Raw genomic sequence first — 26,131 nt, 5'->3', positions numbered from 1 at the left:
AAGGCAGATATGCTTAAAATACTGTAAGGCAAAATTTTTAGTTAAAGTTTTAAGTTAATTTTTCTAAAGGCGTGTTTTAGTGTTGAGAATAATTTCAATTGCTCTTTAGCTTGAAATTTTTCAATAAAACAATACAATGAGAAAGCCATCGAACTATTGTATAATACTAGCATGTCAGAATATTCGACTTTTCTAATAAAAAAATCACGGAATTGCCGATGGTAAAGTAAACCGCTGATTTGACTCGTTCAATAACACATATTAAATTGAGATGCTTCCCACTAATTATCTGCATAATCAGAAGCTTTATATACCTAAGCTGTATATTTTTTTCTATTAAACCATCAAATACATATTTCTCAACTACATTAAAAATAATTTATTCTGTAGTTGTTCCATGCAGATTATTCATGAAAGCTAAATCTTTATTCAATTTATAAAAAATCAGCAGCAACAAAGCAGTACATGTAAGGCCAGTCGTTCCTTAAGGGTACGCCGCAACTTTATGGTATACTAAAAGAGGCGCCGCTTAAACAGTTTATAATTTTTATTTTCAAATTATTGTGATGCAAATCAGTGACTCACTTAGTAACTTATTGTTATCTTATGATTTAAAAATGGTAGCTTACTGTTTTTTTTTTACGAAATATTTGCAATTTCAGAAATTTAATATGGCGCGACTTAAATTTAACAGGGGCACTTATAGTTAAAAATATTTAAAATCTACTCTATAGGGTAAAAAAAAATTTTTTCGAAATATTTTTTTTATTATAAAATTGCCTATTGATGACATTCACTATGTGCTTAACATTTAAAACGACTTTACCAAAAGCCTGATAAACTAAAATAATACTACAACAATCATATATGATTTTAATAATTCTCTATCAGTAAATTTTATTAGCTAAAACATAGTTAAAATTTTATTTTTCCTATTTTATTTTTGCTAAGAAAATTTATTGTGTAAAAAAATCTGTTTTAATTAAATATTGTGTCAAGGGCTATATTGGATTATTTTAGTACAGACATAAGTTTTGTCATATAATTTTCTCTAGCATTTTCATATCTTATCTAACACTGTTTTTTAAAAACAAAACATTCAAATTGCACTCGTCTCTTTTTTCTGATAATAAAATGAAAATTCTACTAGTAATAAAATGAAAATAAAATATCGCAAAAAGCGCTTCACGTGGCACTAAAAACTCTGCCAAATTATGACTGCGTAACCTTAGTAAAATGCAAAGCAGTAGGAGCACAACAAACGGTCATATCTAGCAACAATTGGTGCATACTAAAAGTAAACATAATTTCCAGATTGAAGGTATAAAAAGTCAAATAATTATTTATATTAATATACACAATAACTCAATTTATATATTTTATAAAATGATCTTCCGCTGTAACAGTTGCGTGACAACGGGATAAATCTATAGCAACTGAATAAATCAATCAGATATAAGGAATACACACAAATCAGTATTAATTATATTTACTAATTTAGTTATAATTGTGCATTTTTATAAATATTTAAAATATATATATATAAAGTCTGCTGCTTGACTAGAGCCCGTAGCCTCTGGGTTACTAGTCTGAAACCTTACGAACTACGCTATTCCAATATATAAGTCTACACGTTTGCTATTTTATTAAAATTTCTAAAAAATATTTTTTTGTAGAATAGAGAAAACAAAATGGCATTATTAAAAGGCCACTAATAAAGTCAGTGGTTTTTAAACTCATTTTTGCGTCATTAATTCACTTTAAAACCACAGCGCATTTCCTATATTTTTTATCATAAAAAAGGGGTACGTAGGGTGCTTTTACAGTTGATTTCCTTTTATTTTATACAAATATTTAGTTATTCATTCGAATATTTACAAACTACTACAACCTACCAACTCTACAACCCTACAAGCTCTAACATAGATGAGAATTAGGCGTTGTACCACAACAATTGTAGAAGACAGTGATTATACAAAGGTAAAATAGCAAGGCATACCATGACTCTCAGACTCATTGTAAAAAAGTAATTTTGTGTATATGGTGAGATTTCAAAGAAATTTTGACTCTTAAACCAGGCCAAACAATAACAGAACGTGCCCGTATTGTACCCGTACTTAAGTACAACAGTTGATTCTCGATAGTGAAATTGATAAAATCAAGGAACATAGATGGATAGTTTTTAACTTATCCACTTTATTCTTCAGACCTTGCTCTTTTAGACTACCATATATTTCAATCGATACAACACTTTCTGGATGGAAAAAATCAAAGTGCAGACGATGTTAAAAGGAGGCTATCGGAATATTATGAATCGAAGCTTTAAACATTTATGCTAATGAAATAAAAAAAAATACTGAGATAAGATTTTATCTTTAGAAGGAAATTATACTTTTAATTAATAAATTTTTCATTAAAAAAACAACATATATTTCTTGAATTACAAACTAATAAAATATTTTATTTGTTACGGATCATCGACTGATGGCTTCGATTTCGCACTTTAGAGCGTGTGCGGCCGCAAAAGTGAAGTTTTCTCTGAGTTTTCAATGAAAATTTGTTTCAGCCCCTCTGTCACAGGGGGCGTCGGTGGTGCTAATGGCGTCCGATCACGCGATATTTGAACTCGGCCCGAGTTTTCTTTGTGTAACGACCCTCAAAAGAGGAACAATAATTCATATCATTACAGGTCTGGAATTAGAATCGGGACGTTTCGGGCGACGCTAATGGCGAACGCCGAAATGTAGAACGCTAACGCTTCATACCTCTAGTTATTAAAGATATTTGATAAATCTTTCCAATCTAAAAAATATTTTAAATTTATTTTCAAAAACCAAAGATACAAGAATTTTACTTCTGGATTAACTTTTTCACAACCGTCATTGATTCTTGCATTCTTAATTTTTTGCTGACAAATGTTAAATGTTAAAGGATGTCGAAACAAAATGTTTGCCTATCGTAAAGTCGGTCATAAAAATTAAATTGTCTATGTTTTCGGAATGGCAATATGAAATCTTTATCTTTATTTTCATAATTCTGAACACAGCTGAAATTTTTACTGATTGGTAATCATTTAAAAATATTTGTAATAATTTAATTTCTTAACATAAGAAGGATAATTCTCAAGAAAGCATTAAATTTATCAAAAATAAATTATGAAGATTTATTAGGGAATTCTCGAGGAATAATCCTAAGGAAGAAACACTACTTATTTTATACACTCAATGCTAATACAATGTTGCTGCAACTGAAGCCTGGTAATGAGAAAAAGGTGTTTTATTAACCGAGTAAAAAATCGTTAAAGCTATTTCTCATTACTTTCATAGAAATAAAAATGTTTAAGGATACTATGCGTCCTGTTATAAATTAAAGCTGGTTTTTGCAAATAATCTGTATTAAAACAATGTTATGTATGTACAAGTATTATTTATATATGTAAGTTTTAATCTGAATATATTATTTGTGGACAAAGTGTGATCCAACCATATTTTTTTTTGTATAAATTATGTTTTTTTAAATGGTTCAATTATCATCGTTTCCTTAATTTTTACCTGATTTAACCAGATGGTTAAAAAAATATTATTTAATAAAATAAGGATTTAGTGTCAATTGTATAATAATAATATGTAAATTTAATATATTTAAATATAATTTTACCCTTAAATAAGTATGTAGTAAAATATGAAAACATGAATCTTACTTTTTAGTTTGTATGTTAGCTTCGAAACATTAATGTATGAAAGTCTTTAAAAGTCAAGGTTAAAGTGAAAGTTAAAGTGCCTCAAAATATGAATTCTAATAAATCAATGTTATTAGTAAGAATTTAATATTCATGCTCGTAAATAAATAAATAAAATGTAATAAAAATAACGATATTTTATTAGTAGTAAGAATATAATTTATTATATTGGATGGCTTACTCTTTATTTTACTGCAAATATATTTTTGTAAAATTTGCGTGTTAAATTTTATAATAAAAGAGAATGTCGTCGTTTTTCGGATTTTTTTGACTTCTACACTATTTAAATGTCTATGACATGTTGTAATAAAAATACAATAATTTAAGAAAAGTATTATAAGGATCTAAATAATTTAATTAAGCAAAAAATTATTGAATTTGTATTGTTTATTTTTTTGTAAATATGCCCCAAAATTTTTACCAAAGTAATTTCAACATCACTACAAAATAAAATTAATTGCATACAATTTTATAATAGATAATGATTCGTCTATAACTTACAATTAATGGATAGTATTTTTTTTTTAATGTTTCAATTTTAAGTCTATTTAATAAATCCTGACAAATTTCTCACAAAAACGTTTGTATTTATTGGACAATAGTTTGCATTGTAAAATTATAATATCAAATTTATCAGTGTTTTTTATTGATTTTTTTTTATTTATAAAGTTTATTCAATTACGATAAATAATTTATTAAACACACTAATTAATTTAATACAATAAGCTTTAAAACTATTTAACTGCAATTAATTAAAATAAAATGATGGTGTTTACAATTTCTAACTGAAGACCCTTAACAATTTAAGTAAAATAAAATAAAAAAAGTAGATAAAGTGCTAATAAAAGTATATATACCAAAGATCTAGAATCATTTAAATATGTTCCTCAGCTGTCAATGCAATATTTGCTAATTTCATGATGTCACAAAAGTCAAAATAATAGCTAATTTTAAATCAATCATATATATGGAATAATTAAGCTTCCCATTATAAAAGCCTTTTGGTTACAGCACATTCATTCCAGAATATATCTTATATTTAAATATTTTAAGGGTGCATTTTAACTAATTTAAAATTAATAATAAGTAACAGATTTCATTCAAGATTTAAGGACAAGAATCGCAAAAGCCGCGGGGAAAAACGAGAAACGATATATTACTGCGAAACTGGCTTTCTTCCAGGGAATTGTTTCAAAAAGTCTCTTTATACTTTGCATGATTTTAAAAATTAATTTGTAACAATAAATGTCTAATATATGCACAAGAGCCACAATATTTTTATTCATAATCAACAACTTTTAATATATATATATATATATATATATATATATATTAAGAACTGGTTTTACTTTAAACATCATTATCGACAATTTGATTGAAAATATAAAAAAAAATGTGTAAAAACATTTAGAGTGCAATTTATAAAATCAATGAATAACGAAACATAACCCAGAAATATTTTGAGTTTTACTAAACATTATTGTAAGTGTTGACAATTCTGACCTAGCACAAATAAATAATCGATGAAAAACCAATCAAAATGAAACAAAATCACATTATCAAAGATTAAAAACAATCGAAACACTGAATGTGATTATGAAAAAGTATTACTAATCGTCATGTATAGGGTTAAGATATTTAATAGAAAAATTGTTTGTTTATAATTTTACTACATTGAAATATTTTTTAGAAGCGAGAAGATATTTTTTTAAATTTATAACTAAATGAAGATACTAAGATTATGGAATAATGATATTTTTTTGACCCAAACGCTCGATTAACCTTGACTCTTTCGCATTCGACACCGCCACCCAATACTAGCACCAGAAAAAGATCTGTGTTTTAATATAAGAAATAACTAGTGGTAAAATAATACACATCAACAGATTATTTGGCGTCTAAATTAGTCTTACAACATTCCATAAAAAACGCAATCGAAACAATTTAAAAAAATGATAGATTCTCTTATGTCACTTTAGATAACATGACACGAAGCTGACGATTTACGACTTATTTTCAATACTATGGAGTATATTATAAAAATAGTGGGGAACAAGATTCGATATTCGCAGCCAGTCAAACATCGTAGATTACCCGAGCGGACAGTTTTATGAAAATAAGTGCGAGGAGGCGGTCGAGCCGAAGAAGAAGGCGGCTAAAATGGCGCACGCACAAAATACCGAAAACGGGACGGTGTAATCCCGGAAAATATTACCACCCCCGGCGAATGATGTGAGGCATAGGTGTGCCTGAGGAATGATCCGGATTACAGATGGACGACGGATACGGTGAGATCAAAAAGATTTCTAGGGATCACAATCACGACGCCAAAGGTGGCTCATTGATCTGTGAAAATTTATACCTTCCATACATTTCCCGGGGGAGTTTTGGCATAGATTGCGGCTCTGGACGATTTTTTGGAATACCACCCTCACCATCCAATGCCACCACGACCTATTCGAACATGACATGTGTCCGTTCAAAAGTCGGATGGTTATTTATAATTTTGCCCCTCGGTGGTGCGAAAGGTACATCAATATTTCGATTATCTCTGAATTACCATATTTTACAAATACATATATTAACAGCATGAATAGTCTAAATCATAATAAAGTTTTAGAATTCACTAATTTGAGTATAAAATTGCTGATTATTTTTTTTTTAATTTAAAAAAAAAATTAAACTACAGTTTAAGTTGAAAGTCAAACCAATTGACTCTAGTCTAGAGCCAATTGTCGGCGTTTGTGTTTGTCGAGTGAGCAGCATGACTTACGTTTTATAGACAAACACCTCTTTGGTGGAAGTGCAAGCTTTCAACTCTGGCAAAGTGTTAAACGTTGAATGTTTAGTTGCTTGCAGTCTAAGTGCAAAAACTTGTCTTTGGCTCGCTTCGCAGCTTTCCGCCGGACTAACTTCTGAGCATCGATACAAACATTCATGTGAATTAGGTATAATACCATACATACTTTTAACACACCTTCCCTAGAGCAACAACCATTATAGTGCCACGTGATTAACCTCATAATACTTTGTTAGTGTATTATAACATTTTTTAATATCTGCAATCATGATTATTTTTTATATTTATATTAAAATATCATTGCTAATTTTAATTCAACTACACCTTAAAATAACCATAGTTCCAACATTTTTAACAATTGATAATTGATTAGACAAAACTTGACTGACAAGTCGCCAAAAATAAGTCAATCATAAAAAAAAATCTAAATTATTTTATAATTTTTGTAGCATTTTTTATATATTTAAAATTTGCAAAATTCGTTAGCCCCTCAATAATTTGTACGCAGCGAACGTGTTTAATTCCTGAACTTACACTTGGATTCTAAACTTAAATTTATTTAATATATTTTTAAACTTCGCTATAAATGGCTTGCCACCATTGCGGCCCTTAGACTAATATTTAATAGATGCGCTCACTACAAAAAAAAATAATTAGATTAATTTTAATAAATTATTGCTTGGTGTGGAGTAACACCAGTAATACTATTTTTCAAATTATATTTAAAATAAATATATGAAAAAAAATATTTTTATAAAAAAACATATTTGTCTTTAAACCGAAAAATACAATAAAAATAGTTCGCGAAACCACACTGATCTACTAATCTTATGTATAGATAACTACAATAAAAACAACCATAAATTTAAGTACAACCAAAAAATGTCAAAGGAACATTTCAATGGTTTCAAATCTTCAGTGAAATATACTTAAAATATCATGTTTTTCTTGTATTTTATTAAAATATCATTGCTAGTCTTAATTCAACTACACCTTAAAATAACAATACTTCTTAAGAATTTATAATTGATTAGACAAACTTGACCGACAAGTCACTGGAAATAAGTCAAACAAAATTCTAAATTATTTTATATTTTTTGTAGCTTTTTTATACATTTAAAATTTGCAAAATTTGTTAGCCCCTCAATAATATCTCAATAATTTTTACATTCTGAACGTGTTGAATTCCTGAACTCAAACTTGGATTCCAAGCCTAAATTTATTTAATATATTTTTAAACTTCGCTCTAAATGGCTTGCCACCATTGCGGCCCTTAGACTAATATTTAATAGATGCGCTCACTACAAAAAAAAAAAATTTGACCCATTTAAATATATGCTTGCTTGGTGTGGAGTAACACCAGTAATACTATTTTTCAAATTTTATTTAAAATAAATATATAAAAATAATCCATATTTTCCTTTAAAAACCAATAATCAAAGGATAAATTAATTCACATACCGGAAAATCTAATAAAAATATTTCGCGAAACCCCACTGACCCACTAATCTTGTGTATAGATGACTACAACAAAACTAACCTTAAATTTAAGTATAACCAAAAAATGCCAAAGCAACATTTTAATGGTTCAATGAAATGTACTTAAATTATCATGTTTCTTTTTGATTGAATTGTTAAGGTTTTTTTTTTATTCTTTTCTTAAATTATAACCAATAACGTTTTATTTGATATTTTTATTTTTTATCAGATTGTAGCTAATGACATATTTTAAACATAAGAATTATTATAAGCCAGTAGCATGTATAGTATATACAATTAGTATATTTGTAAAGCTATTTATATTATTTAAAAAAGGCTTATTATTGCAAAATCTAATATTATATAACACTATCATAACACCGGTGTGGTCTAATGGAGCTCAGATTTGGGGTGTGACCTCCATATCTAATATCAATATTCTTAAGAGATTCCAGAACAAATTCCTCAGGTTGATGACCGGTGCTTCTTGGTTTGTTAATTAAAAGATGAGTCAACAATATTTGAACTAATTAAAAACTCGCCCCAATTACCTGACAAGTTTTCTGTCGAGATACAATGGTATAACTTAATATAGACTCAACCTGTAAATATATTAGAACTAACAAATATTTATTTTTTATATAATCATGATCATCTATAATAAGATAGAGATAAGACTAATAATAAAACATAATCAAACATTAAATTATTTAATGTTAATTATTTAAAGGAAGCCCAGTAGAAAAATTCTGACATAATATTTTTACTTATTCATTCACGAGTGCCTAGTCTCTGATTTGTATTATAATAATTGCTTATTTTCAAAATTTATAGCTTGCATTTTTAAAAAAAATATAATAATATACTTGGCTTAATGTTTAGTAATTGCAAAATAAATATAACTAAGTTGTCCCTAGTTCACATAAATTGAAAATAAGGGCAGATAACTTTACGTATGTCTCTTCAAGGTTAATGTCAAACAAAATAATTTTAAATACATTTAAAAACGCAATAAATATGTCCTCTTTTCTAAACAGTCTACTTAAAACCGCGCTTTAACGATATTCTCCAATGATAAATATTCATGTTTATCGATAGGTGGTTCTCCGAGGAAATCCATACATTTCCGTCTCGCAATGGCGCCCTGGATACGCCATTAATATCAATTTATAAAAAAGTGGTGCACAGGCGATTTCTCATCGCTTATCTGCGATATTTTCACTTTTATTCCGGCCATCGGAAATGTTATTGTGATTTATAATAGCACACACGTCCAACGTGCGCGCAAAAAGGACTTAAGCGACAAGGAAGAGGTCAGAGTCTGTGGAACAAACGTTCGGTCCAAATAAACAAACAAGCTAACGCTTTCGTACCTCCACTTTCTTGCTCTGGGGGTTGTTGGAAAAAATTGCCAAGATCCTCGCCAAGGTGCAATAAAAAGCTTTACATTAGCTTCTCCGTCGGTTCTGCGAACTTAAGCTACCTATATATCAATCTTGGTTTGTACCGTACGGACTTCTCTCGGGTTGTATTAATTTCTATGCATGTATAGTATGAACCTTTAAATCAGCTACTGCTACGCTTTTGGACGTAATCTTAGCAGTCTACAAATATAGTGTGTATTATTCAATAGTTTTTTTTATTTAAAAGCGTAGGGTGATCATGAATCCAAGAATATCATAATATTTATTTAGTATGATGTATATTTTTTATCGAGTAGTTTCTAAAAAAACATTATACATGGTAAGTTATATTTTGATTCGCTAACTTTATTTTATTTCATTAAAGCCCTATTTTTTCTGGGAAAATATTTGCTTAGTAAAAATAACAGTGTATCCTAAATTGAAATTTATTTCACACACAGATACATTACTTTTCATTATATTTAAAGTTATTAAACGTATTTTAATTTAAAAAAATAAATAAATACCAAAAACTATAAAACGTTGCACGATTTTACGTGGAATCATATAATTATCTTTCAAAAAACTGCATATGTTAGAAGGAAAAAATAACAGTACTTAAACTGTAGTGACGCAAATATAATTTTAGAATCAAAAGAGGATTATATAAATTAAAAATGTACTACGTATAGATTATCTTACGTATTTAGATATAAAAATTAAATACACAATGATTTTTCTCTTATAAGACTTGCGATATAGTTAAGGTCAGTGTGAGCTTATTTATACATATTTGAAGTTGAATTTTTGTGACAGTATAGAATTCTTGAGTACCCTGTGTATGTTTGTTAGCAAAATCCAATGTGTCAATTTTTTGCAAAATAGCGACAAGTATAAAAATTTAAACACTCGTAACTCAGTAGGTTTAAATTTTAACGAAAAGATCGCTATACATAATACGTTTAAAAGCTTAAACTACATCCAAATAAATTATAAGAAAAATAGTTTTTTGCTTCAAAACAAGCGATGTATCAGTTCGATCGGACCCCCATACGGGCCATTTTGAGACTTTCAGAAGAGTTAACGCTCTTAACTGCTTGGTTTTAAAGATTAAAAATTAAATTTTTAGTATCGTATAGAACTACCGAGCACCCCCTATACGTTCTGTATGAAAAAAAATATAAATTTTTTTTACAAAATGGCGGCCAATGTAAAAATTAAAAGTGTCATTACTTTTTAAAATAAAATCCTACTGAAAAATGTCGTATGCAAAAAGTGTTTAAAAGCTTTATTTTCATTTAAAAAATTTTTTTAATATTATTTTTAATAAAAAACGAGTCTTACGGTAAATTGACCGGGCCCTCGTCCGAGCTTTTATGCGACTTGGCATATAGTTAACGCTAGTATTGGGTTCCTTTTAAAGATATAGACTGGAATATATAAAAACATGGCGTTATTAAAATAATCATTTTAATAATAAAAATTACTGACTTCTTTTAATTTTATATAAAAACCTAGCTACACAATTTTTATTGAAAGTTAGTGTGAATATTTATTTATTTGTTGTGTAAATATATGTACAGGACAGTTAATCTCAAATATAATGATTCATTAAAAATTAAAATATCTACAAATTAAAATTACAAAAAAACGTTTGTCGCTACTAATCTGTATAATATAATTTATTGAAATGTGCAGTTAAAATATTAGGCTTAAATCATTTTTTATTCATTCAATCGTGTACAAAAACCATGAAACCTTAAAAATATTTTAACCTCTTTTTGGTATTATTTCCTTATCACTATTATTTAAATTGTTTTCTATTAATTGTTTATTTTGACTGACAGCAGGATTAAAGACTCGACTATATTCCAAGAATTCCTAATGTTTTGATACTTGATTTTTTTTAAATTGACTTATGGATATATAGATTTTAATCCATAAACTAAACATATTTCACAGTAAGTTAAAGCAGATTTGTACTAATCCAAAACTATCCGACACACCGCTGATTATTTGTTAATTAGTCTACCGACAAAAATGATCTCTTTTGAACCTCAGCAACATCAGTCAAATGCTGCACTATTATTTTTTCAATAAAAATAAAAATGTGTGTATTCTATTTTAATCTATAAAAATACTATAAATAATTTAAAACGTTTTTATCGAATATCTATGTGACGTTTATATATTTATATTAAGAAAGTATAGGAAAACCAACGGAATTCTTTTTATATAAAAGAGAGAATTTATTTTAGTGTCCCTCAATAATCGTAATATTAATTTTCTTGTTGACTAGACGAATATTTCTGTGTTCTATGTTTTTGGTTATACTTAAAACAGTATTTGTAAATATTATGAAAATACTGTAAATAAATGTGTTTGTTGAAAACCGAACCTATTTTAGCAATATAAATAAAAAATATTATATTTAAATTCATATACTAATCCATAGAACTTTTATTCATTATAATGAAATAAAAATTAATGTCAGTTACAAAAGAGTTCTTATCGGTACACAAATTCTAATAATTAAATTAAAATTGCCCTAATGAAAAAGCAACTGTTGCAAGTGATATTACAAATACAATAATTCATTTAAAATTTAGCACTGAAAAAGCCCACTTTTAAATTATTTTTTTTGTAAAAAAAGTTTTTTAGTTTAAAAAAATATTTTTTCTAAAACTACTTGTTTCTAAAAAATTGTGAAATATACACAAAAACAATCCTAAAAAGGAGCAAAAATGTTGATCAATTATCATTTTCTCAGCAACCAGAAAGTTGAATATTTAAAAAATAATTTCTCGGTGATAAAATTAAAATCAAACATTTATTTTACAAAAATATTTAATTGAAAAAACATTGTTTCATTGATCCAATATTGCCTTTTACAAAAATATTGTTATTTGTCGTCAGCTATATATTATATAATAGTTTGTGTTCCATCATTTTTATATTTTAGGTTTCGATCGAAACATGTAATGTATTTTATAGAAAATATTATTTATATAAATAATATATGACCTCTTAAATTATACTTGCAATTGTTTTAGATTCAACTACACATAATATGTAATTCAGAAGCATTTACACGATATATTTATGTTGTTTTTTTTTTGTAAGATATTCGAATAACCGATATACGTGCTTACTAACAATAAGTTACCACTAGCCATCGTCGTAAATTTCAATTAAGAATAAATACACGCATAGTCGTTTCGGAGCCCAAAGGCTATATCCATTACTATCGATCAATTATCTATGAAACGGCAGTTTCGTGAAAGCGTTAACAATGTCCATATTTTATATGCTTGGTTTTAGTTATTTTTTCATTACAATATGGACAATCACTGCAAATACATAAAAAATTCAAGGCAGAAGTTTGAGTGTATTTTTTTGTCTTTAGTCACGTCACGAAAGCTCGAACAGTTCTTCGAGTTATTTACCCGTAGCTCGACCGAGTGGTAGGAAGACGAAGAGTTTTGTTCTGTTGTCTTATACAAACTTATCTGCGGCTGAAACCAAACGAGACCGATTCACAAAGACAATCAGTCTTATTACTGAGCTCAGGTAAGGAATTTCTGGTCTGAATATTAAATAAATCTCAAACTTGAGCGTTGCATTAATTATTCACGAGATGGGTAAATGTATATGAATTAATTAAATATTATTCCATACATTTATGCATATTAAAATAATAATGCTTAAAGTTATTCGTAAAAGTGTACAAAAAAATACACATTTGTTACGAATATACTTAAAGATGTTTCACATAAAAAATACTTGTTCTAAGAAACGCAATTTACCGGAAATTCTCGCGAAGAAACACTCTATTATCTACACTACAAGTTCATCTATCCTCCACTAAATAAATTGCACCTTTTTCAACCGCCCGTTTCTTTTTCGCGCTTTATTTATGTTTTTTCTTCCGCAACCTATCCAGGAGTTTTCAAGCCACCGCACTCTCCCCCTTTCGATAAGTGAGATGGGCTTTATTTATTGTTGCTGGCACAAAAGCCAGCGGTGATGGACGAATTAAGAAGCATCACAGAACAGAATGGAGCAGCAAAAGTGTTGTGTTTTTTCCTTTATTACGACATAAAGAGCTATCAAATGAACAAGGGAGGAGTAACCTTTCACGGTCGTTAGCTGTCTTAATAAACGCCAGCTTATACCGCTTATTATGGCTGTTGTCCAATTATGGATATAAACCTTTTATGATGTATAACTTTATTTGTTACAAGAAAAGTTCTTTTGCAAATGAAGTATTCATTTAAACTTTAAATTTCACCAGTTCGTAAGCAATATACATTGTTACATTAAGCCTTATATAGAGTTCAATAAGCTTAAAGATATTTATAGATAAAGAAACGAATGATATTAGATATATGTTTCTGTGCTAAATGTCGCATAAAACAAAATTTGCTTTTTTATATCAGTCGTGCTAAAGTTATAGCAAATCATATATTTATTTAGTTTTCAAAACCAATGACCTTTTAACGTATCCAATTATTAATTTTTAATAAATCAGGTGTAAGCCCAATGCATTATAACGGAAAAATATGTCCCAACTGAGTAAGTCAATAAGACATAATGAATACCTACAAGTTAGTTTTAACCATCAGAATGAAAGTCTGCGAATCGGTGACATCTATATTATTAATTATAAATTAGTATGTGCCATACAATTTTTAATCAATAAATGTCAACGCAGTGAGGCCTATTTTTTTTAATATTAGCGCATTTTTATTAATAAAAATTCGAGTGACGCTGCCGGGGCTCGAACCTGCAACCTCAGAGTTACTAATCTGAAACGTTACAAACTACACTATTCCGTCCAATTTGTGGTAATTCACATGAATAGATTGTAACTGTGAAAAGTTTTGTGGGAAAAAAAACGATTTTTAAATTCAAATAATATAGTGCGCTTATAAATTTTATCGAAGTCACAAAAAATATATGTGAGGGCTTTATATAGTTCTCAAATATTCACTACTCGAATATAAAAAAGTAAAAAAATATCTATTTAAAGTAATAAAGTATATGGATTCATACGGGTATAATTTAATGTTATTAAAAATAAAGAATATTCATTTTAATCTTAAAGATAATAAAGCAAATAGTGTTTTAAAATTAGTTTAAAGGTGAAATTTAAATATTTCTACTGTCAAAAAATCAACATTTTGGTATGCACCCGAAACATAATCAAAAAAATTACCTCAAACTGACAAGAAACAATATTATTCGTATTTATAAAAAATCAATACTATTGACAAAGTCCATATCTGCACAATATTAACACGAAAAAATGAGTAATTTATGTAATTTCGGCAGTTACAACGTGTTTTATTTATTTATTTTTTTTTTTTTCAGATATTATTTTGATAGTCTATTAGCTGTTATAAATAATATTAAGATAAGAAGATGATTTTTGCAAAACAAAAAAGGGTATATTAGTAGCAGTAGATAAAAAAAAATGACTGTAATATTTTTAGACTCATCCGATTGTTAATGTTACTATAAATTAAAAAAAAATAATGAATATCTAATGGATATTTGGGCAAATATTATAAAAATAAAATATAGTGAAAAATTGACGAATATATTCGGTATTTAAATATTAAGTTTCAAAGTAATGGGAACAAATTTTATTTTTTTTAACTAAAATATCTACAACATATCTGTTAAGCCAATATTATTTTATAAACTTATAATTTACGTTATTATATTTAGTGATTTTTGGAGATTTGCTAATGTATATTTTTTAGATTTAAGAGTAAAGATATTTAATTCTGTAAATTAAGTATTAGTTTTATCTTAGCAAATACACAAAGCGTTAAAAATAATCCTTTTTTTTGTAGAAAAAAAGTTTTATTTGTGAAAACGCATTTTTTAACACCAAATATATTTATAATAGAAAATATTATCATTATATAAAAATTATATTGGTTTCATGCCTATTATTTATTTTTAAGAGTTTTATGATAAATTTCTTACCAAAAATCTCTAGAATAAATCTATTAACTAAGTGTTTATTTACAAAATTATAAGAGAGTAAATATGTATAGAGTGTATTAAAAAGTAATAATTTTTCTCTGTAGAAAAATAACTTGTGTTTCGAAAATGCATTTTCTTACACTTAAAAATCAGTAATAATATAATAATATCAGGATCAGTTATATTATGCACAATATTTATAAGTGTAAAATAAAAAACACTACAACAAATATTTCACTCCAGTATTTTTATGACAGTATGATAATTTATTTTATTATGCATAGTGATTTTTGTCGATTTTGTAATGTATATTTTTGCCAGGGAGGTTTAAATAAAATATTTATTAAAAATGTAGATCTGGTTATAAAGCGTTAAATAAAATTAAATATGGGAAATTGTAAGTAGAAAATATTTATAATACTCTTATTACTTAAAATAACAGAACTTAAAATAACAAATACTAAATATGCATTACCTTCATAATATAAACACGCATGTAGATATTTAATTAGTAAGATTAAGTTTATTTATATTTTAGTAAACGCATGTGTTTCAATGAGAAATGCATTTTATGTATAATACAGTAATAAAAAATACTAAACATATAAAAAATTATTAGATTTTATTTTAAAAGTTAGGAAGATAAGTATAATATTTTTTTAGAGCCTAAATTATATATTTATAATTTTTTTTTATTGCAAAATAATTTTATAATTGACTACAATAATTACTGTAGTTAAAGAAAACTTTTAAATTTTAATTGTGACTTTTTTACGCATGGTACAAGGAGGTAATTTACTTATGAATTTTAATACACTATACGTAATAAAATACAATAAAATAAAACTAAATTAAAAACCTATATTGTTGGTTAGAATATTTTAATAAAACAATATAGCAACTCTGTATAATCGCATGTAGATTTTATATGGAAGGAAGATGCGGTAGAGGAGAAAATTTTCAAACTCATCGCATCACTAGTTATAATTTTCTAAAGATGGAAATAGATCGTCTAAGAAAACACTTATAAATCAATTATAAATTTACATATGTTCAAAAATATTATGTAAAAATTATTTAATTTATAGCTGTGCTTAAAATAAATATATTTTTTCGAACGTATTAGCGTTTTATTAATGTGTATTTTTCTAATGTTTTATTTAAATGAATTTTTTAAAAAACGTTATTCAATTTAAAAAAATATCAAACAACGTAGAATATCACCTTTTCCATCAACGTGTACATAACACCTTAGTTATTCACCTAGAATCCATTTATTTTTTATTTCGCTGTGTTGTCGGTCAGAAGAGGCAACGTTAATGGGCGGCCAGGGGCTCAAAGCCTATCCCGTCATCGATTACTTACCGACATCAATTAAAGGCTGAAAGATCATTTGTCCGACGGAGAACTTTGGCCGAAAGCTCCGTGAAAAGCTCGCCCCAAACCCTATAGCGCCGACCGCACACCTTCGGCTTCTCTCACGGCTAGATAACAAATTGCCGGCACTTTTGCGGTCGTATAAATACACTGCGTTTTTACACATACGCCCTTTTGTCTTTACATAAAAAAACAGCATAGCGCAATATAGTAGCTTTGTATGTATGGGTATATATAACCTCTCGACGGTTTCTTTTTGCGCGAGGCCATTTGGGATTTATCCTCGCGCGGGAATAATAAAAATAAACCAGGTGTATATGTGTATGTGTATGTTGTATAATGCTTAACTACATATAACATGTATCGAGATCAGTGGCCATGATTTTTTATAAAAAAAAATCTCGATATAGGTGACCAGAAAAATGCTATTTACATTGATTTTGAAGACTATTACTTCCTAACGAATTCGATTATGAATGCACAAGAGCATTAACTAGCATTTAAGTCAAGCTTTTGCTGAATTGAGAAAGATGGCCTATCAAAGTCCAGAGAAGCCGAGCAGTCATTTTGAAACTCCAACAGTTAAACTCGATCTCTATGACATCTTAAATACTTTTACTACATCACTGCATTTATCTATAACACACTATCCTTTTAACTTATCATTTAAATAATTTATAAAATTAAACGTTAATTGAAATAAGAATATTCAAGCTATAAAATACTTTTCTTAAAAGCTTTAATTAAGCACAATAAACATTTTTAATAACGGTTTTAAAAGTTCTAATATTTCAGTAAACACAAAACATGAGTGAAACTTTTCTTATTTACAATTATAAGAAATAACGCACATTTCAAACATAAAAAAGGTCGGTTCGACTTGTTTTTAACAATGTTTTTACTGTTAACAATGAAACACCGTGAGAGAACACTTAACGAATTAAGGTACGCGCCATAAATCAATATAAAAGAAAAGAAAATAGTCATAAGTTTCCATATGTAGTAATATAATAAAGATATACATTACACCACATACATTTTTGAATTATTTTAACAGTGAATGTATATTTTTCAGTAAAGGTATATTTTCACTAGTGAAGTGCAAGTATATTTTTACCAGTAGATATACAAATATTACCACTGACAAAAATAAATTTAAATTAATAGGCACTAGTGAAATTATATGCTGCTCTTAAATGTTTATGAAATTCAGTTTGGCAGAAATAAAACGTTTATCTGCTAATTAAACCCAAACCTAACCTACTTAACCTACCAATGAAGCAAACCCAACTTGACCTATTGATAGTTTAAAAACTAATTATTGTTTTAGTACTTCCATTAGGTAATGTTCAAAATAAATACAAACTAAGCTAACTCATTTATCAGGGGAAGATAATCAGAAGAAGAAGTACAGACAGATGTAGCATCTCGCATTTTGTTTCATAGTTTGTCTGCATTTCGATATTACTATATGTGTTTAAAAATATACAGATATTACTATGAAATTATGCTATGAAAGTATTAATCAAAGTATATTAAAAAATAATGTTAATTCAACACGAGAGCGCAAAAACAACTATCACTTTTCAAAATTAAAAAATCCACGTCAAAAGCAATAAAATCGTATCGGCGCCGTTGCAGTGGGAACGCTTAGTACCGAGCGTTCACACTGCGACGGTGATAATACGATCTTATTGCTTTTGACGTGGATTTTTGACACAAAAAAAAGAAAATTGTTTTTGTGCCCACCTATTAGTCAAAATTAGGCTAAGATATGCTTTATTCAATTTTCTCTTATTGTAAGTCGTGATATTAATATAAAAAATCATAATATAAACGTAAGATAATCGATTGTATTTCTTTTGACGTGAATTCTAAATAAGAACGTTAAAAATTTGGAGGGGGGCAGGTGAAGAAATTCTCCTCCCCTCCCTCTTTATTTGGCTTAAAATAATCGTTTAAAAGTAATTAAATAAAATTTCATGAATCTTAATAAAATCGATATAATAAGAAAACGACCATTAACGAAATGACGTCCCTATACTATGCTTATGCTCTGTTTTAGGTTTACTATTATTCTATTTATATGTTATTTTTTAAAAAAAGACATAAAAATGTGGACTTTAAAATATTAGTTTATTTTATTTAATTAATAAATTATTTCTAAATTTACCAATAAACATTTTTAATATTCAGGTTAAAATGCTTTTTGTGCTTTTCGTGGTATTTACTTTTCGGAATCGGATGGCGACGGGTGCCAATTAGACACAAATTAGAGAAAAAATGTACTTTTCACTTCGATCATCAGATTTGGCGCAACCAAGCCAACATTCTAAGTCGCCAAGAGTTCTTAGAAAAGTGATATAAATCATTTAATTATTTTTGGCGTAGTGTTTTGATATATTTACGATTTTTTTATGTGTTTTGATAAATATATTATAATAATAAATATTGATTGGAATTTATTTTACTGCAAAATATCAACTGTTTTCAGAAATCCTTTTAAATTTAAAAAAATCGAACAGTTTAAGACTGTTGCTTTATGTTTTAGGTACATATAATTATACTAGGCACATATTATTATAGGCAGGAAATAATATATATATATATATGGTTTACTGGTCTCAGAAACCTACTTTACCGACAAAAGCTATTTAAGAATAGCAAATTATTTTATATATCATTTAATAATCATCCAGACGGTACTGCTCATAGATGTTGGGCTATCATAGTTAAAAATACAATAAAACATTACGAATTAGATAAATATGCTAGTGAACACATTCCAATTACTAGCATAAAAATAGAGGATTGGGCTAAACCCTTAACAACAGCAAAACATAATATACAAACAAACCAGTATATACAATTCTATAACACTCTTGGAAACCGATTTAATTGTGCATAAAAGTAATAAATAAAAAGATGCCCAACACAATTGCAAATCCAAAAACCAGATGGAATGGAAAAAATCTCGATTGTTTTTTTATTTATATTTTCACGATCTTTAAGATAAAACACATTTATTGAACTACCCCATTAATATGGTCATGCCTGTATTTATTATTTTTTCTATTATTAATACTTAATAATTTTGAATTTCAGTTACTCATACACTATTTAAAAAAAAATAAAACTAATATATCATATAACGAAATAATTCTGCCTCAACTCGTTTCAAGGATAAATTAGTATGAATTTTCAACGTTGTATTTTATCTTGAATTTCGGGTTGCGAAAAATAAACAACATTGAAATATAACGCTTTTATAATAAAATTAAATGAAAAGACTCACATTTAGTCATCTCGTACTATTTTTCATAGGCTGTTTTTGGATGGGGGGCGCACCTGATTCCTGCCTCTCGAGTCCCCTCCTTCTTAGCGCCGGCCCTGTATCCACGTATATGTATGACACTATTATACACAAAGATTAAATAAAAAAATGCTACTTTTATTCGTGTTTTATTATTAATGATACAAACAAAAGAGTTTATTTTCAGATTTATTTAAATTATATTATTTTTGTCTTTTTTAAATAGTATTTAATTTGTAACGAGAATTTAATAAGATTTTCTGCTGTATCTTAAAGATGATGAGCAATAGCATAAATTGAGTGCCATGTGGAAGAAGTTAATGCAGTTTTTGGAATTAAATCAATCAGCGTTCAGTAATCCAGGTGTTAATATAATCAATTTTCTTACTTAAAGCAAATATAACTCATAACCAATAATTCTAAGAAAATATTTAAAATATCTGACCTTTGCATAAAAATAAATATATAATCATAATATAATTTGGTAGTTTAAAATAACGTCAATATAGCACTAACTCACACAAAACCCACATATATAGCAAGCAGACCCCAGATAAAGTGTTGCCAGCAGACGGAAGACGCTCCTCGGCATCGCCTCCAACCGCAGTTTGCCGTTGTGGCCAAACAAACTGGCAACTTTGGCGCAGATAATGGAGTGGGATTGCGGTCTTGGGGGCTTCGCCCCCCGCCAGGTGAGCCCTAATGACCGCTAGACTCTGCTACGTCTGCATACCATCGCACGCCCCCCAATCATGGCGGCGGGTGAGTAATGAACGTATTATTCTTCCGCGGCGATTGGGCTACCAACAGCTTTATCTGGCAACACTACGCCCTCGGCTTATCTGCCCATCAATTCCTCTAGTGTTGACACGCGAACATCTTTACAAACCCTTGAAAGTTGCTTCGTATGAATAATTTAAAAATAATTTATTGTCGAGGGGGTTAATGTAGTCGTATTACATTTTAAATGAGTGGCGTGTGAATCGAACGTGTATGCTGAAATATTGTCTAAGTCAGTGCTACCTAAACTTTATCGTTTTATTTACAAGTATTTTTTTTATCCTACAACTAGGGATTGCCATATCAAAATAAAAACAACCAATACCGGTATTACCGTGTTATTAACCCTTCGAGCGGTCTCGCCGTACATGTACGGTGGTCGATCTTTCAATGTTATCAGGTATATCAGATAGTTATATACTAATATTTACATGTATAGCTGAAGAAAAAATATTTAAAAATCATTATTTTTATATAATATTTTTTTCAAATTTAATTTATTGTAAATGATTTTTCTTAAAAATAATCCCAATAAATTAAGGAAGACAAAATAAAAAAATATATTTTATATTAATTTTTTAAGAAAAATATCGAGCCTCTAAATTTATTTTAAAAAATCCCCAGAACCGAATTTTAAACAATTTTCCTTACATTCAGGTGCTTCTAAAAATACTTTTGTTGTAAACGAGTATTATTAAAAATCTATTAAACGACTGTACAAAAAGTTTTTTATCTCATTTAATTCTTAATTTTTATTAGTTTATAATACTGTCGGTAAAAATATTTTTGAAAATACGGGCCCTATCTTTTTCTTCTTTTGAAACAGTGAGTCTTAAAAATCCTCGTATTTAATTGATCATTTCTGGATGTCTCCTAAATTTTTATACCAGATGGCAAAGCACTTCTTGTCGATTTAATTCAATGAAATATATTCCTCTATTAACTATTATTTTTTCAGTTATGATTTTCCGAAAGAACTTAATAAAAAAGAAATGCGTAGAAAATTGTTAATCGGTTTGTTTAAAATAATAATAAAAAAAATATTTGAATTATTGTGCATTTATTATTTATTATAGAATATGTTATTTATTTTAATTTTTAATATCTCTCGTATATTTATATAGTTCAACCAATTGTAAAAATATTTAACCTTAATTTATAAATGTTTATGTAAATATTATAGAATACGTAAATAGCAGACGCTTACGGTGAGGTAAATTCCCTTTCGCTCGCTCGCGTGTTAGTGCCGAGAGTGAGTGAGAGATAAGGGCATGCGATACATGCGTTCCGCACAAATTGAGTAAAAATATTATTTTTTTTACTCAATTCATGCAACTTTAATCAAATAAAATAAAGTAAATAAATAATACCTACATATTATATGTCATATCACTTTATAATTTTTATTTTTCATGCTTCTTATTTTTCTTATTTAATAATTCATATTTTAAGTTTATTTATTATATTTTTTTTAATGTATACGTATTTAATTTATAATTATAATTTATAATTGTCATTTAGATAATTTATTTTACTTGTCATTTATTTTAAAATTTAATTACATGTAACCTAAGGTGTAATAAAGAATATATATGATATATTAAGTTCTACTAGTAGTAACTCATATGTATATACCAGTAAACTTTGCTTGTTTTTTATCATGAAAATTTAGATTAAGATCGTTTTGGAATTAAATACTTTAAGAATTTTTTTTAAGCACAAGTATTAGATCTCATAGTCTTGGATAAAACTTGAGTTTGACTCAGTGCGTCGCTCGAGAATTAAATAAAAAAACATTTCTTCAGCGATCTATAAATAAACAACTGTGCGAACTGTCCAGGGAAATCATACGTCGTCGTCGTTCAGGGAATTTTATAATTAGATTGCATTTCCACTTCTGTTCTCATAATCCAGGACATTTAACAAACATCGGCTACAACAGAGGATACTCACTCAAACAATCCTCACCGTATAGCTGACCGCTTTTCGAACCGTAATTTGTCAGGGCTGGACTCGGGGCGGAAAAACAATGTTTCACCCAGTCCACTTCCTTTCTAGCAATTATCCTTGCGCTAGGAACAATCCCCATACATCGTGCCTCCACTTTACTACCTATTTACGAAGAACGTTTTTATTTTTGACCGCTCCAATTACAAGACACGTCGTACTGCAATGAAGCACAATCCAAGATTCGATAATTGGTAATTTTGTTCGGCACCAGGATTAATAGTGTTTGGCACTGTTTTATACTTTTGTTTCGCGTTCAAATGGCGTTTATTTATGCTTGATTTGTTTTGGTAAATTAGTGCTATTATTCTTGGCACAGTATAAAATAGTTTCACAGTAATTGCATTCGGCGGTCAATCGTGTAATGAGAATCTGCGGGTTTTTTGTTTAAAAATAGGTGTGTATAAAAAATTTAATATAATACATATACATTTTAAATTTTATTTTTATAATAAAACAGACATGAAAAAAATCAGCAAATAATTCATCATAAAAATCTGCAAAATCGTTCGAAAATGATTATCAATACCAATCAGAAGAAAGGTAAATGTTAATACATTGATAAAAGATTTTTAATATCTAGCCTTTATTTTCTCATATATGTATATATTATCGTAATTATAAATGCATTTTTTTACTATAACCATCTAATTGAAACATTGTCTCACCCTAGTAAAATATTTAATATTCAAAGATCTTATCGCAAAAAAATGACAATGAGACCTGCTTACTACAAAATGTTTTTAACTAATTGTTTCTTGTCTTCGATAGTCACGACGATTAAACGCATCTTTTAAGTATTACATCCACATACATAATATGACATTATTTTTAAGACATGATTTTCCTAATTATTGTGTACTTTCAGTTTATTAAACATTTAATATCACATGACCTGTAGTATTGTCTAAAACAATAAATAAATAAAATGTTAACTTTATAGTTTTAATTTAATTCTAACCTTCATGTCAGTCATTTTCTATAAGGCATCTGCAATGAATACTTTTAACTTTTTGTAATAATTTGTAGCGAATCATACATAACATGAGTCAAAAGACACAGCACACGCGTGACCGAAGTCCCGCGAACCGTGCCAACAAACCTAGCAGCCGGAAAAAAACATGCTGCGTTCTTACAACACTCTCCAACGTATATAACGCTGTCTAAAAACAAATCTAGACATAACCGACTCCACTAAATATCGACACTCGGACTACTACTTTGCTTCACGGACTTTTACCATTTTTTTACCATTTTTTTTAACATCACTTCAAAGATACTTGCTTAAAAATCGATTCTGAAAGAAGAACCTACCGACGCAAATTATAATCTACTATCGAAGCAATTATGGACGACTTGTACGTCTCAAGATCATGATTTTTGACAACTTTAATAAAATTATAATACAGAGACAACATTCAATTTTAATCATACAAAAAAAATCATAGAAATATAGTATTAAAAATTTCTAAATAAAATATAGCCATAATAGTTTTATCGAAAGCCAAAACACGTTTATTATTCGCAAAATAGCACACTTTTATATTATATTTCCTTAAAAGTGGTCTACATCCAAATCACTTTAGGGAACAAATTAAATATTATTAATAATCTCATTATTTTACCACATTGTATGATTTTAATGACAGCATAGCTTTTAATTAATACATTTACAACACTTAATAAAAATATATTTGTAGCGACTCATACACATCATCAGTTTATAGACACGCCAGTCCCACGAACTATTTTCGCGAACATAGCAGCTGTCTAGAAGAAAGCTGCATTCCTACTCCCACTCCAACGTGCGTTATGAGTAAACGATATACGCACACGACGGTGTATATTACGCGGTACCAAACCTGACTGTACATACTCAACGCTCGGACTACTACTTCGCTCCAATGATTTTTTCATTACACGGACACGCACTCAAGAACAAGCATTGACGATTACTAGAAGGACGATGCAACCAAAGATCTATTTTCGATGTGACTACGTACGATCTGTAAGCTTCAGATTTATGCAAATCTACAAAAAAATAAAAAAATACTGCTTTTACATTTAAACGAATGGACTAAAACATACGACAGCATCACATTTTCCGCGCCTCGCATTTATGACGCCATCAACAATTTCGTCACCTTACTTAACAAAAAAATTCCGCACCAGATTTTTGAGTTAAATTATCGTTTTTGTGTATGAGTCGTGTTATTCATCGCCATTGTCTCACGCATTCGCGATACAACGAGCCCGGGTCCCCGGGTATGAGATATTGCGACCATAACTCTCTGCGGCCTGAGACCAAAATAGGAAAATAAGAAAATGCACCGCAATAAGTAAGGATTAGCCCCCAAAATATGGGAGCATGTGTAATGCGTACACAGACTATACAAATACATACACATATGTATGTACTTATAATACAAAGCAAAATATTACTAACTATAAGTTTTTTATCTGAAGAAATCTGTTTATCATAAATAATTTTAAATTATACTCTTAATTCCCATTTCAATATTTTTTTTATTTTATTAAATAACTACACAATAAATCAATTTATTTGTATACTGCTAAAGATTAAATGAACCTAAGTCACACATGGCTATTGCTTGTGTCTTAATAATAACACACTCTTATTTAGTGATGACGTCACACCGCAATGATGGACGTTTTAACAATTTCCTTTAACTTTTTATGTAATTTTATTTTTATCCATTGAATCCTAAATACCCACATAAATTTCGTTATTTCTCATTTAGGGTAATTCACCCTGTTTTGCCAACCTTTGGTCTGGTGGTTATATTTATATTAGCTATACCAAAACAGTTCAATATGAGGTATTTAAAATGTATCTGTTTATTATTGCAAAATTATTGTTGTGAGTATCATTTATCAAGAATTATTCATTATATTTGTCAAATATGACACTTCTAAATATGTTTAATTATTCTAATTTTACGTAAGATTTTTTCCTACGCTGGATTCCAATCGTGTCAAACCGGCTTGAAAACTGGGATGGATTTCGCAGTTAAGCGAATGGAAATGAATGGGCATCAGCCCTGGGCGAAGAATATTAATCTGGCTGACTGGGCGAAGATGAAAAATAAACGATTGTGTGATACTGTGTACTTTTCAAATGGAAAGCCGTCCACTAAAAGGATTTTTGATGCCCGCGGCCATTTTAATTTATCTACTAACGCCCGGCGACGAGATTTATAAATGATGTACTTCGT

Source organism: Plectrocnemia conspersa, unplaced genomic scaffold (assembly GCF_051122295.1).
Source record: "Plectrocnemia conspersa isolate PC_06_02 unplaced genomic scaffold, ASM5112229v1 ptg000008l, whole genome shotgun sequence".
NCBI classification, from domain to species: Eukaryota; Metazoa; Arthropoda; class Insecta; order Trichoptera; family Polycentropodidae; genus Plectrocnemia; species Plectrocnemia conspersa.
This window is presented reverse-complemented; position numbering follows the sequence as displayed.